The sequence below is a fragment of the Triticum aestivum genome, chromosome 7A (genome assembly GCF_018294505.1).
Source record: "Triticum aestivum cultivar Chinese Spring chromosome 7A, IWGSC CS RefSeq v2.1, whole genome shotgun sequence".
Classification (NCBI taxonomy): domain Eukaryota; kingdom Viridiplantae; phylum Streptophyta; class Magnoliopsida; order Poales; family Poaceae; genus Triticum; species Triticum aestivum.
Window position 1 is genome coordinate 553,945,463 of NC_057812.1, and position 14,402 is coordinate 553,959,864.

Below are 14,402 nucleotides of genomic sequence, written 5' to 3' on the forward strand. Positions count from 1 at the left end.
GAACCACTCCAATCCAGCCACACCCGCCAAGAGGGACCTAAGCCACGTTACTTGTTTCAAGTGCGGGAAGACTAGACACTATGCCACTGAGTGCCCTGAAGCGAAGAACAAAAATGGTAATGGGAGCTCTAGGAAGAAGCCCAATCCATTTAACAAAGGACAAGTGAACCACGTGAACGTGGAGGAGGTTGAAGAGCAACCAGATCCAGTTATCAATAAGTTTTTAGTTAAGTCATTTACTGATACGTCCATTTTGCATCATGTTTTTATATCAATATTTATTGCATTATGGGTTGTTATTTCACATTATGTCACAATACTTATGGCTATTCTCTCTTATTTTACAAGGTTTACATAAGGAGGGAGAATGCCGGCAGCTGGAATTCTGGGCTGGAAAAGGAGCAAATATTAGAGACCTATTCTGCACAACTCCAAAAGTCCTGAAACTCCACGGAATACCTTATAATAAATAATGAAAAATCCTCGCCAAAGATGAAGACCAGGGGGGCACACCCTGCTCACGAGGGTGGGGGCGCCCCCCCTAGGGCGCGCCCCCTACCTCGTGGGCCCCCTGGTGGCTCTCCGATGACTATCTTCTCCTATATGAAGTCTTTCGTCGAGAAAAAAATAAGAAGCAACCTTTCAGGAGAAACTCCACCGCCACGAGGCGGAACCTTGGCAGATCCAATCTAGAGCTCCGGCAGAGCTGTTCTGCTGGGGAAACTTCCCTCCCGGAGGGGGAAATCATCGCCATCGTCATCACCAACGCTCCTCTCATCAGGAGAGGGCAATCTCCATCAACATCTTCATCAGCACCATCTCATCTCAAAACCCTAGTTCATCTCTTGTATCCAATTCTTGTCTCCAAGTCTGGGATTGGTGCTAGTAGGTTGCTAGTAGTGTTAATTACTCCTTGTAGTTGATGCTAGTTGGTTTAATTGGTGGAAGATCATATGTTCAGATCCTTTATGCATATTAATACCCCTCTGATTATGAACATGTTTATGCTTTGTGAGTAGTTACGTTTGTTCTTGAGGACAAGGGAGAAGTCTTGCTATTAGTAGTCATGTGAATTTGGTATTCGTTCGATATTTTGATGAGATGTATGTTGTCTATACTCTAGTGGTGTTATGTGAACATCGACTACATAACACTTCACCATTATTTGGGCCTAGAGGAAGGCATTGGGAAGTAATAAGTAGATGATGGGTTGCTAGAGTGACAGAAGCTTGAACCCTAGTTTATGTGTTGCTTCGTAAGGGGCTGATTTGGATCCATATGTTTCATGCTATGGTTAGGTTTACCTTAATACTTTTGTTGTAGCTGCGGATGCTTGCAATAGAGGTTAATCATAAGTGGGATGCTTGTTCAAGTAAGAACAACACCCAAGCACCGGTCCACCCATATATCAAATTATCAAAGTACCGAACGCGAATCATATGAACGTGATGAAAACTAGCTTGATGATATTCCCATGTGTCCTCGGGAGTGCTTTTCCTTATATAAGAGTTTGTCCAGGCTTGTCCTTTGCTACAAAAAGGATTGGGCCACCTTGCTGCACTTTATTTACTTTTGTTACTTGTCGGTCGTTACAAATTATCTTATCACAAAACTATCTGTTACCACTTATTTCAGTACTTGCAGAGAATACCTTGCTGAAAACCGTTTATCATTTCCTTCTGCTCCTCGTTGGGTTCGACACTCTTACTTATCGAAAGGACTACGATAGATCCCCTATACTTGTGAGCCATCAAGACTCTTTTCTGGCGACGTTGCCGGGGAGTGAAGCGCCTTTGGTAGGTGGAATTTGGTAAGGAAAAATTTATATAGTGTGCTGAAATTTATTGTCACTTGTTACTATGGAAAGTAATCCTCTGAGGGGCTTGTTCAGGGTATCTTCACCCCGACCAGTAGAGCAAAGAGTTGCTCCTCAACCTACTGAACCTATTGAAAATGAATATGAAAATGAAATTCCTTATGAGTATCCTTCGGGTATGATAGAAAACTTCTAGCTAATCCTTTTACAGGAGATGGAACAAAGCATCCTGATGAACACCTAATATATGTGGATGAAGTTTGTGGATTATTTAAGCTTGCAGGTATACCCGATGATGTTGCTAAGAAGAAGGTCTTCCCTTTATCTTTGAAGGGAGACACATTGGTATGGTGTAGGCTATGTGATGATACGAGATCATGGAACTATAGAAGATTGAAATTGGAATTTCATCAAAAGTATTACCCTATGCATCTTGTTCATCGTGATCGCAATTATATATATATATATATATATATATATATATATATATATATATATATATATTGGCCTCGCGAAGGAGAAAGCATCGCTCAAGCTTGGGGGAGACTTAAATCAATGTTATATTCATGCCCCAATCATGAGCTCTCAAGAGAAATGATTATTCAAAAAAATTATGCTCGGCTTTCTGGTAACAATCGCACCATGCTTGATACTTCTTGTGCTGGCTCTTTTATGATGAAGACTATTGAATTCAAATGGGATTTATTGGATAGATTTAAACGCAACTCTGAAGATTGGGACCTCGACAATGGTAAGGAGTCAGGTATGACACCTAAGTTTGATTGTGTTAAATCTTTTATGGATACCGATATTTTCCGTAAGTTTAGCACTAAATATGGACTTGATTCTGAGATAGTAGCTTCTTTATGTGAATATTTTGCTACTTATGTTGATCTCCCTAAGGAGAAGTGGTTTAAATATCATCCTCCCATAGAAGTAAAAGTAGCTGCACCTATTAAAGTTGAAGAAAAGACTATCACTTATAATGATCCTATTGTTCCTACTTCTTATGTTGAGAAACCACATTTCCCTGTTAGAATAAAGGATCATGCTAAAGGTTCAACTATGGTTCGTAAAAGCAATATTAAAACATATACACCTCCTGAGCAAGTTAAGGTTGAACCTAATATTGCTATTGTTAAAGAGCTCTTGTCTGATAATATTGATGGGCATGTTATTTAGTTCTGTGGTGAAACTGCTAGAATTGCTAAACCTTGTGCTAAAGATAAACATAGACCCGTGGTAGGCATGTCTGTTTGTAACATCCCAAATTTTCAATTTGGAATGTTATACAATAGATCATCATTGCATATCATATTTTATTTGCATTTTGGTTGATCCTAGAAAATTGTACGCAACTCAAGGACCCTCGGAGAGAGTTGGGGATTTCATTATTTTCATATTTGAGTTTTCTCAAATTTTGAGAATAGGATCATTTGATTTTATTTATTTTATCTTCAATTATTTCTATTACAAAAATATGAGAGAGGGAATAAAATGACTTCCCCAAAATAAAGAAATATTAAAGACTTAATAAAAAATCAAATAAGATTTTATTTTGGATTTATTTGCTATTTTATTTGAATTTAGGAAAAAATGCTCATTTTTCAAAATTGCATTTAGGCCCCAAACAAATGTTCATCCTATGCGGCTTGATTTTAGAAGCCGGGGAAAATTTATTTTGGGATTTTTGGAGTCTGTTTAGTATTCCTTTTGTTTTTTTTCTGAGCGTAATTATTTTAAAAAAAAGTCGAACCGACCTACCGGGCCGTGTCCGACCAGGACACCCGGCCTGACCGGCCTTTATAAGGCGAGGCCCCAGCCCGAGCCGCCCAACCCTAGCCGCCCGAGCCGCCCAACCCTAGCGCCGCCGCCGCCGTGGCCGGACCCGCACGCCGAGGTTGCCCCGCCGCGGTTTTTTAGAAAAACCGTTCGGTTTTTCTGTCCTTTTTTGGGTTTTTTAGATCCGCTTTTTTTGATAGATCGGTTTTTTTCCAGTTTAGTTATTTAGTGAGCGTTCGCTCGTTCGTTCGTTTTAACGAACACGTTCATCGTTTAGATCTAGATAACGAATGTTCGTTCGTTAATCTGTTCATCATTTTCTTTTTCTCGGATTAAATCCGCGATTTATCTGATCGCATTCCTGATCCGATTTTCGTTCTAGTATAGCTTTTCGCTCGTTTATCGGAATCAGGCGATTCAAGCGCGTGGGGTTTCGTATCGAAACCCTCTTTCTGTTTAACCAACTCAAACAAGTTTTTGCCTCTGTAAAATTTGACCTAGATCCAGAATAGTAAACGAAACCTGTTTCTTTTGCCGTTTGTCTTTCGTTGCTTCTTTCGATTTGATTCTTTTTGTCAACCGGAGTTCTTAAGTTGAATTTTCTGCTTAGATCTCTTATATGAGTTTTACCTGTGCATTAGATGAGTACTTATTATATGCTTGTCTGTTTGCGATAGAGTATCCGGAGTGCGCCGCTTGCTACTTCGAATCGCTATGTTTCGCGGATCATCAGCAAGGCAAGTAACACTTTGATCATACTTCCTACTACCCAGTTTTTATTGCATTAGATCAATCCTCACACATTGCATGTTTAGGATCTAATTAAATTGTGGGTTTTGGGAAAGTTGAGGTAGTACCTATTACCTGTTTATTATCAAACCTTTGGGAGATACTTCTACGTTTGCTTTTTATGCCATGCTATGCTAGTAGAAGTGGATTGGGTGAGTGAAATCCAAGATAGATGTGAGTTTGATAAATTAATGGTTTATCTAAGGTGGCAACTTAAATACACATCTGGGTGGATTGAGGCACCTGGGTATTCCAGCGATTGCCTGTTTTTCTTTTGGACCGCCACCCAGGCTCAAAGGGATCATGAGATTATTCATGCTAGAAACTTCCGTGTGCAGCCACAAGCTACTATGGGCTCTAGCATAGTTGATTAAGTCGTGCGAACTCTTACAGTGGTAGACTAGCAGATGTAGGGGAAAGTAGGTGTAACGGTCTACCCGTTCGTAAGGTGCTAGCGCTTCTGAAAGATTGTGTCTCGGTCATCCGTATCTCAAACACCGTGTAGTGCGAGAAATCACACGGAGGCGATCGAGTCTTGTGGGGAAAAGTGCGCAAACCTCTGCAGAGTGTATAAACTAATCATGGTTAGCCATGTCCCCGGTTATGGACATCTTTAGTATCTAGTACTTGGATTATCATGTGAATCTCATCATGTTACTCTAAATAATTTGTTGGTTTTTTTTATGATGATGCTTAATTGGGATTGAGAATGCTGTCAACCATTCTCAATGTTTAACAACCACCATGATAGTTAAATAAAATTTATTCCTTTACAGTAGGGAAAAATTGTCTTTACGCAAATCTGTAACCATAGAGCTTTCCACCAGCCAAATATGCGTATAGTATAGCCTTATTCTTTCATTGCTCTCTATGTGTTACATTGCTAGCATATTCCATGTGCTGACCTATTTTGGGCTGCAACGTTCATGTTGCAGACTTTTCAGACGACGAGTAAGGTGCTTTTAGGTCGTGGTTCTATACTCACTGATGTCGTTGGAGTTGATGGACTCACTTATCTTCCTACCCTTCCGCTGTTATCGTTATTAGATGGCCTTAAGCCATATTTATTGTAATAAGTTCTCTTTTGAGACACTCGATGTAATAAGTGTGTGATTGCTACTCCGTTATAAATCCTTCAAGTACTATGTGGTGTCAGCATTACTGATCCAGGGATGACACCTGAGCACAGAGATTGGACCGTCTGAGGTCTGATTGCTACAAGATGGTATCAAAGCACACGCTGACTATAGGACACGACCATTAAGCTAAAGCCCTAGATCACTACTCACTCTTCTCCTTTCTTACTCCTCATCTTTTCTACTCTTTTAGGATGGCGGATGCAAGGAACAAGTTCACGCAACCGGATGAAGATACACCCTTTGGACGTCACTTGAAGGAAGTCACTAGATATCTGAACATAGGAGTACCAAGCTTCATCGGGACTTACAACGCCACTTTACGTGAAGAAGAGCGCTGGATGATTCAAGTTCAAGTTCTAGGAAGGACATTCATGCCAGTCACTGAACCCATAGAGTTTTCCTTTGATGCACCAACATGGAGTCTAGGAAAGAGCATGGCAGCTCACATCACCATGGGACGCATTGGAGAAGTTTACCGCAATGATCTCAAGGATACTATCTACCAGATTTGTGGGTGCCGAGATGAGCACTGGGAGATGATCAGCACCAGGAAGGATAGATTAGTTGCAGCTTTTATCTAGGAGTTAAACCAGCACATTCGACGTCAGGAGAACCAGATGTGCGTTGACATGATAGATCTGAAGAAGGCGAGGACAAGAATCAAGGAACTGGAGGAAGAACTCAAGGCTACACGTGAAGATTATGAAGAGGAAATCGAAGTATTAGTGGAGAAGAATGACGATCTGATCAAGAAGATTGGAATATTTATGGGAGACCCTACACAAGTAGAAGAAGACGAAGAACCCAAGGAGATTCGCCCGGAGGACTACATCATCATCGACGACACCGACTCAGATCTAGATGATATCAATGATGACTATGTTGATGAAGCTGGAGCAGATATCATGGAGTCTACAACCTAAGAATATTTCTAGTAGACCACCCCATCAGTAGTAGTAGTCCACCATGTAAATATAGTAGTCCGAGCACTTTTGTGATAGTTAGATCGATTGTATGCCCTTGTTTGATTGAATGAAGTGAATTGTTTGCTTTTGCCTCATGTGCATATGGGTAGTGTTTTCTCTCTAGACCCCTCTCTATTCTTAAATCTCATCTTTTCTAAACCCTCAGATGCCTCCGAGACGTGACCCCGGATTTACCTTCCCACCGGAGCTCACCCAGTTGATCTAGCAGCATAACACATTGATGCAGTTGCTAGTCCAGAATCAGAATCAGGGGAACAATAACAAGAACCCACCACCACCACCACCACCTGCTGATCACTTAGCCCGTTTTCTTAGGCTGAATCCGCTGGTGTTTTCTAGTAGCACCGAGCCTATAGTAGCAGATGATTGGCTCCGCAAGACAGCAAGGGAGTTAACCACGACAGGATGCACAGATGCGGAAAAGGTGAAGTTTGCCGCACATCAGTTGGAAGGACCCGCAGCATCATGGTGGGAGAATTTCACCGCTACTTTCCCTATCGACACTATCACATGGGACCAGTTTCAGTAGGCTTTTTGTACTGCCCATGTTTCAGCAGGAGCTATGGCCATGAAGAAGCGTGAGTTTCGCAACTTGCGCCAAGGAGGACGGACAGTTGGCCAGTATGTGGAGGACTTTAGTAAGTTAGTATGTTATGCCCCAGATGATGTAGCTACGGATGCAGCTAAGCAGGAGAAGTTTCTGGAACGACTGAATGATGAGTTGAGCATGCAGTTGATGGTAGCAACCTTCAACAACTACCAGGAGTTGGTAGATCGTGCTCTCATGATTGAAGGGAAGCAGCAGCAGATTGAGAATCGCAAGAGGAAGTATGGACAAGGGAAGTACAATTCTGGAGCTCAGCAGAAGCCACATTTTACCCCTAGACCGGGAGGACATTTTCAGCATACCCATGGAGGAGGTAGCTCGCACAATCACAATGGCACCAAGAATAGTAATGGGAATGGAGGAAGCAACGGCCAGAACCGCACCAACCCATCAACCCCAGCCAAGAGAGACCTGAGCCAAGTCACTTGCTTTAAGTGCCAGAAGACCGGACATTATGCCAATGAATGTCCTGAATCCTAGAATGGAAATGGCAATGGAAGCTCTGGGAAGAAGCCGAACCCTTTCAACAGGGGACAGGTGAACCATGTTAACGTGGAGGAGGTTGAAGAGCAGCCAGATGCAGTAATCGGTAAGTTTTTGGTTAAGTCATTTACTGCACTAGTTCTTTTTGATACCGGTGCATCGCATTCATACATATCAAGGGGATTTGTGGATAAGTATAACCTGCCCACCAAAGTTCTTAGAACACCTATGTTAGTAAGCTCACCAGGAGCGGAGTATATGGCTAGCAAGGGATGTTTTCAAGTGCCATTGAGTATAGGTAGGCATGTGTTTCCCTCAGATTTGATCATTTTGGAATCACAAGGTTTGGATGTAATTCTAGGTATGGATTGGCTGTCGATGTATGGAGGAAACATTGATTGCGCTAGTAAGTCAATTTTGCTTACCACCCCAGAAGGAAGAAGGATCAAGTATGTATCCCGGCATGTGCCGAGGAGGACTCAAGTGAATTCGTTAACAGGAGTTGTACAGGAGGAAGTACCAGTGGTGAAGGATTTCCCTGATGTATTTCCAGAGGAGTTGCCAGGCATGCCACCGGATAGAGATATTGAGTTTTTCATTGAACTTTTGCCAGGCACAGGGCCAATATCTAAGAGACCATATAGGATGCCCGCAAAGGATTTGGAAGAGATTAAGAAGCAGATTAAGGAGTTACTGGATAAAGGTTATATTCGCCCAAGTTCTTCGCCTTGGGGATCGCCAGTACTTCTAGTGGAGAAGAAGGATGGATCGTTAAGGATGGTTGTTGATTATCGATGATTGAATGAAGTAACCATCAAGAACAAGTACCCACTACCGATGATCAATGATCTGATTGATCGATTGCAAGGAGCTAAGGTATTTTCCAAGATCGACTTGCGATCAGGATACCATCAGTTGAAGATTCGAGAACAAGATATACCTAAGACAGCTTTTACCACCAGGTATGGGCTGTACAAGTATACCGTTATGTCATTTGGTCTGACTAACGCACCTGCATATTTTATGAACAGGATGAACAAAGTGTTTATGGAGTTTTTGGATAAGTTCGTCGTGGTGTTCATTGATGATATTTTAGTCTACTCGAAGAATGAAGAGGAGCATAAGGAGCATTTGCATTTGGTACTTGGTAAGCTCAGAGAACATCAGTTATATGCCAAGTTTAGCAAATGTGAGTTTTGGTTGAAGGAAGTTGGATTTCTCGGACACGTTATATCCGGAGAAGGTATAGCAGTAGATCCCACCAAGGTTGACACTGCGACAAATTGGGAAGCGCCAACAACCGTTAGAGAGATCCAGAGTTTTCTTGGACTTGCAGGATACTACCGAAGATTCATCAAAAATTTCTTGAAGATTGCGAAGCCTATGACAGAATTGTTGAAGAAGGATACCAAGTTCATATGGACTGAGGAATGTGAGGCCAGTTTCCAGGAGTTGAAGAAGCGTTTGGTTACATCACCTGTGTTGATTTTGCCAGATCAGACCAAGGATTATGAGGTGTATTGTGACGCTTCACGTCGAGGACTTGGAGCAGTGCTTATGCAGGAAGGAAGAGTTGTTTCATATGCCTCACGACAACTTAAGCCTCATGAGTTGAATTATGCCACGCATGATTTGGAATTATCAGCCGTAGTGCATGCATTGAAAACTTGGAGACACTTTCTCATTGGAAATCATTGTGAAGTGTACACGGATCACAAGAGTTTGAAGTACATTTTCACGCAGAAGGAGTTGAATCTCAGGCAAAGGAGATGGTTGGAGCTCATCAAGGATTATGATATGAGATTGCATTATCACCCCGGAAAGGCTAACGTAGTAGCCGATGCGTTGAGCCATAAAAGTCATGTCAACACCCTAATGACGGGAGATTTACCAAGGGAGTTAGCCGAAAATCTTCATGAGCTATGTTTGGAGATAGTTCCGAGAGGCTATGTAGCAGCATTGGAGACTCAGTCTACTTTGATGGATAAGATCAGAGAAGCTCAAAGGACTGACAAGGAGATTGCTTCTATTAAGGAGAAAATGAGAAAAGGAAAAGCTAAAGGATTTCGTGAGGATGAGCCCGATACCTTATGGTTTGAGGACCGTGTTTATGTGCCTAATGACCCGGAGATCGGGAAGCTAATTCTACAAGAGGCCCATGATTCGCCGTACTCGATTCACCCGGGAAATACCAAGATGTATTTGGATTTGAAGGATACTTTCTGGTGGACCGGAATGAAGAAGGATATTGCGGAGTATGTAGCAGTTTGTGATGTATGTTAGAGAGTAAAGGCAGAGCATCAGAAGCCAGCAGGATTGCTACAGCCATTGCCGATACCCGAATGGAAGTGGGATAAGTTAGGCATGGATTTTATTACAGGATTGCCCAGAACACGTTCAGGCTATGACTCGATATGGGTTGTAGTCGATCATTTGACAAAGGTAGCTCATTTCATTCCAGTGAAGACTACCTATACTAGTGCCAAGTTGGCAAAGATATACATGACCAGGATCGTATGTCTGCATGGACTTCCAAGGAGCATTGTATCAGAAAGAGGAATCCAGTTTACCTCAAAGTTCTGGAATCAGTTGCATGAAACTTTGGGCACCAGGCTAGAGTTCAGTACAGCTTTCCATCTGCAGACAGATGGACAGACAGAGAGAGTCAATCAGATTTTGGAGGATATGCTGAGAGCTTGTGTGCTAGATTACGGATCTAGTTGGGACGAGAATTTGCCATACGTAGAGTTCTCTTACAACAACAGTTATCAATCCAGTTTGAAGATGGCACCTTTCGAAGCCTTGTACGGAAGGAGGTGCAGGACCCCATTGTCGTGGGATGAGGTTGGAGACTGCCAGTTGTTTGGACCGGATCTGATTAAGGAGTCTGAACAGAAAGTGAAATTGATTCGTGATAGACTCAAGGTAGCCCAATCCAGGCAAAAGAGCTACGCAGATTCTAAACGCAAGGAAACGGTTTACAAAGTCGGAGACCGAGTTTATCTTCGAGTATCTCCACTTCGAGGAGTTAAGCGCTTTCGAGTTAAGGGAAAGTTAGCGCCATGTTTTGTAGGACCATATAAAGTTTTGGAGCGTATGGGAGAAGTAGCCTACAAGTTGGAATTGCCCAAAGGATTGTCAGGAGTTCACGACGTGTTCCACGTTTCCCAGTTGAAGAAGTGCCACGTAGAGATGGCTGATATACCGTTGAGAGACACAGTGCCACTGGAAGCGATTCGGTTGGACAGTGATTTGACCTATGAGGAGAAACCAGACAAGATTCTTGAGTATGCTAGCCGAGTCACCTGCAGCAAGGTTATCAAGTTTTGCAAGGTTTAGTGGAGCCACCACACGGAGGAAGAAGCCACCTGGGAACGAGAGGAAGATCTGTTGAAGGACCACCCTCACCTATTTTCTAGCCAACCCGAATCTCGAGGGCGAGATTCATCTTAAGGGGGGTAGTTTGTAACATCCCAAATTTTCAATTTGGAATGTTATACAACAGATCATCATTGCATATCATATTTTATTTGCATTTTGGTTGATCCTAGAAAATTCTACGCAACTCAAGGACCCTCGGAGAGAGTTGGGGATTTTGTTATTTTCATATTTGAGTTTTCTCAAATTTTGAGAATAGAATCATTTGATTTTATTTATTTTATCTTCAATTATTTCTATTACAAAAATATGAGAGAGGGAATAAAATGACTTTCGCAAAATAAAGAAATATTGAGGATTTAATAAAAAATCAAATAAGATTTTATTTTGGATTTATTTGCTATTTTATTTGAATTTAGGAAAAAATGCGTGTTTTTCAAAATTGCATTTAGGCCCCAAATAAATGTTCATCCTGTGCGGCTTGATTTTAGAAGCCGGGGAAAATTTATTTCGGGATTTTTGGAGTCCGTTTAGTATTCTTTTTGTTTTTTTCTGAGTGTAATTATTTTAAAAAAAAAGTTGAACCGACCTACCGGGCCGTGTCCGACCAGGACACCCGGCCCGGCCGGCCTTTATAAGGCGAGGCCCCAGCCCGAGCCGCCCAACCCTAGCCGCCTGAGCCGCCCAACCCTAGCGCCGCCGCCGCCGCCATCGCCGGAGCCGCACGCTGAGGTTGCCCTGCCGCCGTTTTTTTAGAAAAACTGTTCGGTATTTTCGTCGGTTTTTTTGGTTTTTTTAGATCCGTTTTTTTCGATAGATCCGTTTTTTTGGTTTAGTTATTTAGCGAGCGTTCGCTCGTTCATTTGTTTTAACGAACGCATTCATCATTTAGATCTAGATAACGAATGTTCGTTCGTTAATCTGTTCGTCATTTTCTTTTTCTCGGATTAAATCCGTGATTTATCTGATCACGATTCCTGATCCGATTTTCGTTCTAGTATAACTTTTCGCTCGTTTATCGGAATCAGGCGATTCAAGCGCCTGGAGTTTCGTCTCGAAACCCTCTTTCCGTTTAACCAACTAAAAGCTTTTGCCTCTGTAAAATTTGACCTAGATCCAGAATAGTAAATGAAGCATGTTTCTTTTACCGTTTGTCTTTCGTTGCTTCGTTCGATTTGATTCTTTTTGCCAACCGGAGTTCTTAAGTTGAATTTTCTAGTTAAATCTCTTATTTGAGTTTTACATGTGCATTAGATGAGTACTTATTGTATGCTTGTTTGTTTGCGATGGAGTATTCGGAGTGCGCCGCTTGCTACTTTGAATCGCTAGGTTTCGCGGATCATCAGCAAGGCAAGTAACACTTTGATCATACTTCCTACTACCCGGTTTTTATTGCATTAGATCAATCCTCACACATTGCATGTTTAGGATCTAATTAAATTGTGGGTTTTGGGAACTAGTTGAGGTAGTACCTATTACATGTTTATTATCAAACCTTTGGGAGTTACTTCTACGTTTGCTTTTTATGCCATGCTATGCTAGTAGACGTGGATTGGGTGAGTGAAATCCATGACAGATGTGAGTTTGATAAATTAATGGTTTATCTAAGGTGGCAACTTAAATACACATCTGGGTGGATTGAGGCACCTGGGTATTCCAGCGATTGCCTGTTTTTCTTTTGGACCGCCACCCAGGCTCAAAGGGATCATGAGATTATTCATGCTAGAAACTTCCGTGTGCAGCCACAAGCTACTATGGGCTCTAGCATAGTTGATTAAGTCGTGCGAACTCTTACAGTGGTAGACTAGCAGATGTAGGGGAAAGTAGGTGTAACGTTCTACCCGTCCGTAAGGTGCTAGCGCTTCTAAAAGACTGTGTCTCGGTCATGCGTTTCTCAAACACCGTGTAGTGCGAGAAATCAAACGGAGGCGATCAAGTCTTGTGGGGAAAAGTGCGCAAACCTCTGCATAGTGTATAAACTAATCATGGTTAGCCGTGTCCCCGGTTATGGACATCTTGAGTATCTATTACTTGGATTATCATGTGAATCTCATCATGTTACTCTAAATAATTTGTTGTTTTTTTATGATGATGCTTAATTGGGATTGAGAATGTTGTCAACCATTCTCAATGTTTAACAACCACCATGATAGTTAAATAAAATTTATTCCTTTGCAGTAGGGAAAAATTGGCTTTACGCAAAACTGTAACCATTGAGCTTTCCACCAACCAAATATGCATATAGTATAGCCTTATTCTTTCATTGCTCTCTATGTGTTACATTGCCAGCATATTCCATGTGCTGACCCGTTTCGGGCTGCAACGTTCATGTTGCAGACTTTTCAGACGACGAGTAAGGTGCTTTTAGGTCGTGGTTCTATACTCAGTGATGACATTGGAGTTAACGGACTCACTTATCTTCCAAGCCTTCCGCTGTTATCGTTATTAGATGGCCTGAAGCCATATTTATTGTTATAACTTCTCTTTTGAGACACTTGATGTAATAAGTGTGTGATTGCTACTCTGTTATAAATCCTTCAAGTACTATGTGGTGTCAGCATTACTGATCCAGGGATGACACCTAAGCACAGAGATTGGACCGTTTGAGGTCTGATCGCTACACTGTTATTTCTGTTAAAATAGGAGATCATTGTTATCATGGCTTATGTGATATGGGTGCTAGTGCTAGTGTTATACCTTATGACTTGTATAAAGAAATCAAGCATGAAATTGCACCTGCTGAGTTAGAAGATATTGATGTCACAATTAAACTTGCTAATAGAGATACTATTTCAGCAATGGGAATTGTTAGAGATGTTGAAGTCTTGTGCGGGAAAACTAAATATCCTGCTGATTTTCTTATTCTTAGTTCCCCACAAAATAGCTTTTGTCCCATTATATTTGGTAGACCCTTCCTGAATATAGTTAATGCTAGGATAGACTGCGAAAAGAATGTTCTTACTATTGGCTTGGATGATATGACTCATGAATTTAATTTCTCTAAATTTAGTAAACAACACCGTGAAGAAGAATTGCCTAGTAAGGATGAAATTATTGGTCTTGCTTCTATTGCCGTACCTCCTAGTGATCCTTTAGAACAATATTTGCTAGACCATGAGAATGATATGTTTATGAATGAAAGAAGGGAAATAGATGAAGTATTCTTTAAACAAGAACCTATGCTGAAACACAATTTGCCTGTTGAAATCCTAGGGGATCCTCCTCCACCTAAGGGTGATCCCATGTTTGAGCTTAAACCGTTGCCTGATAATCTTAAATATGCATATCTTGATGAAAAGAAGATATATCCTGTTATTATTAGTGCTAACCTTTCAGAGCATGAAGAAGAAAGATTATTGAAAATTCTGAAGAAGCACCGTGCTGCTATTGGATATACTCTTGATGATCTTAAGGGCATTAGA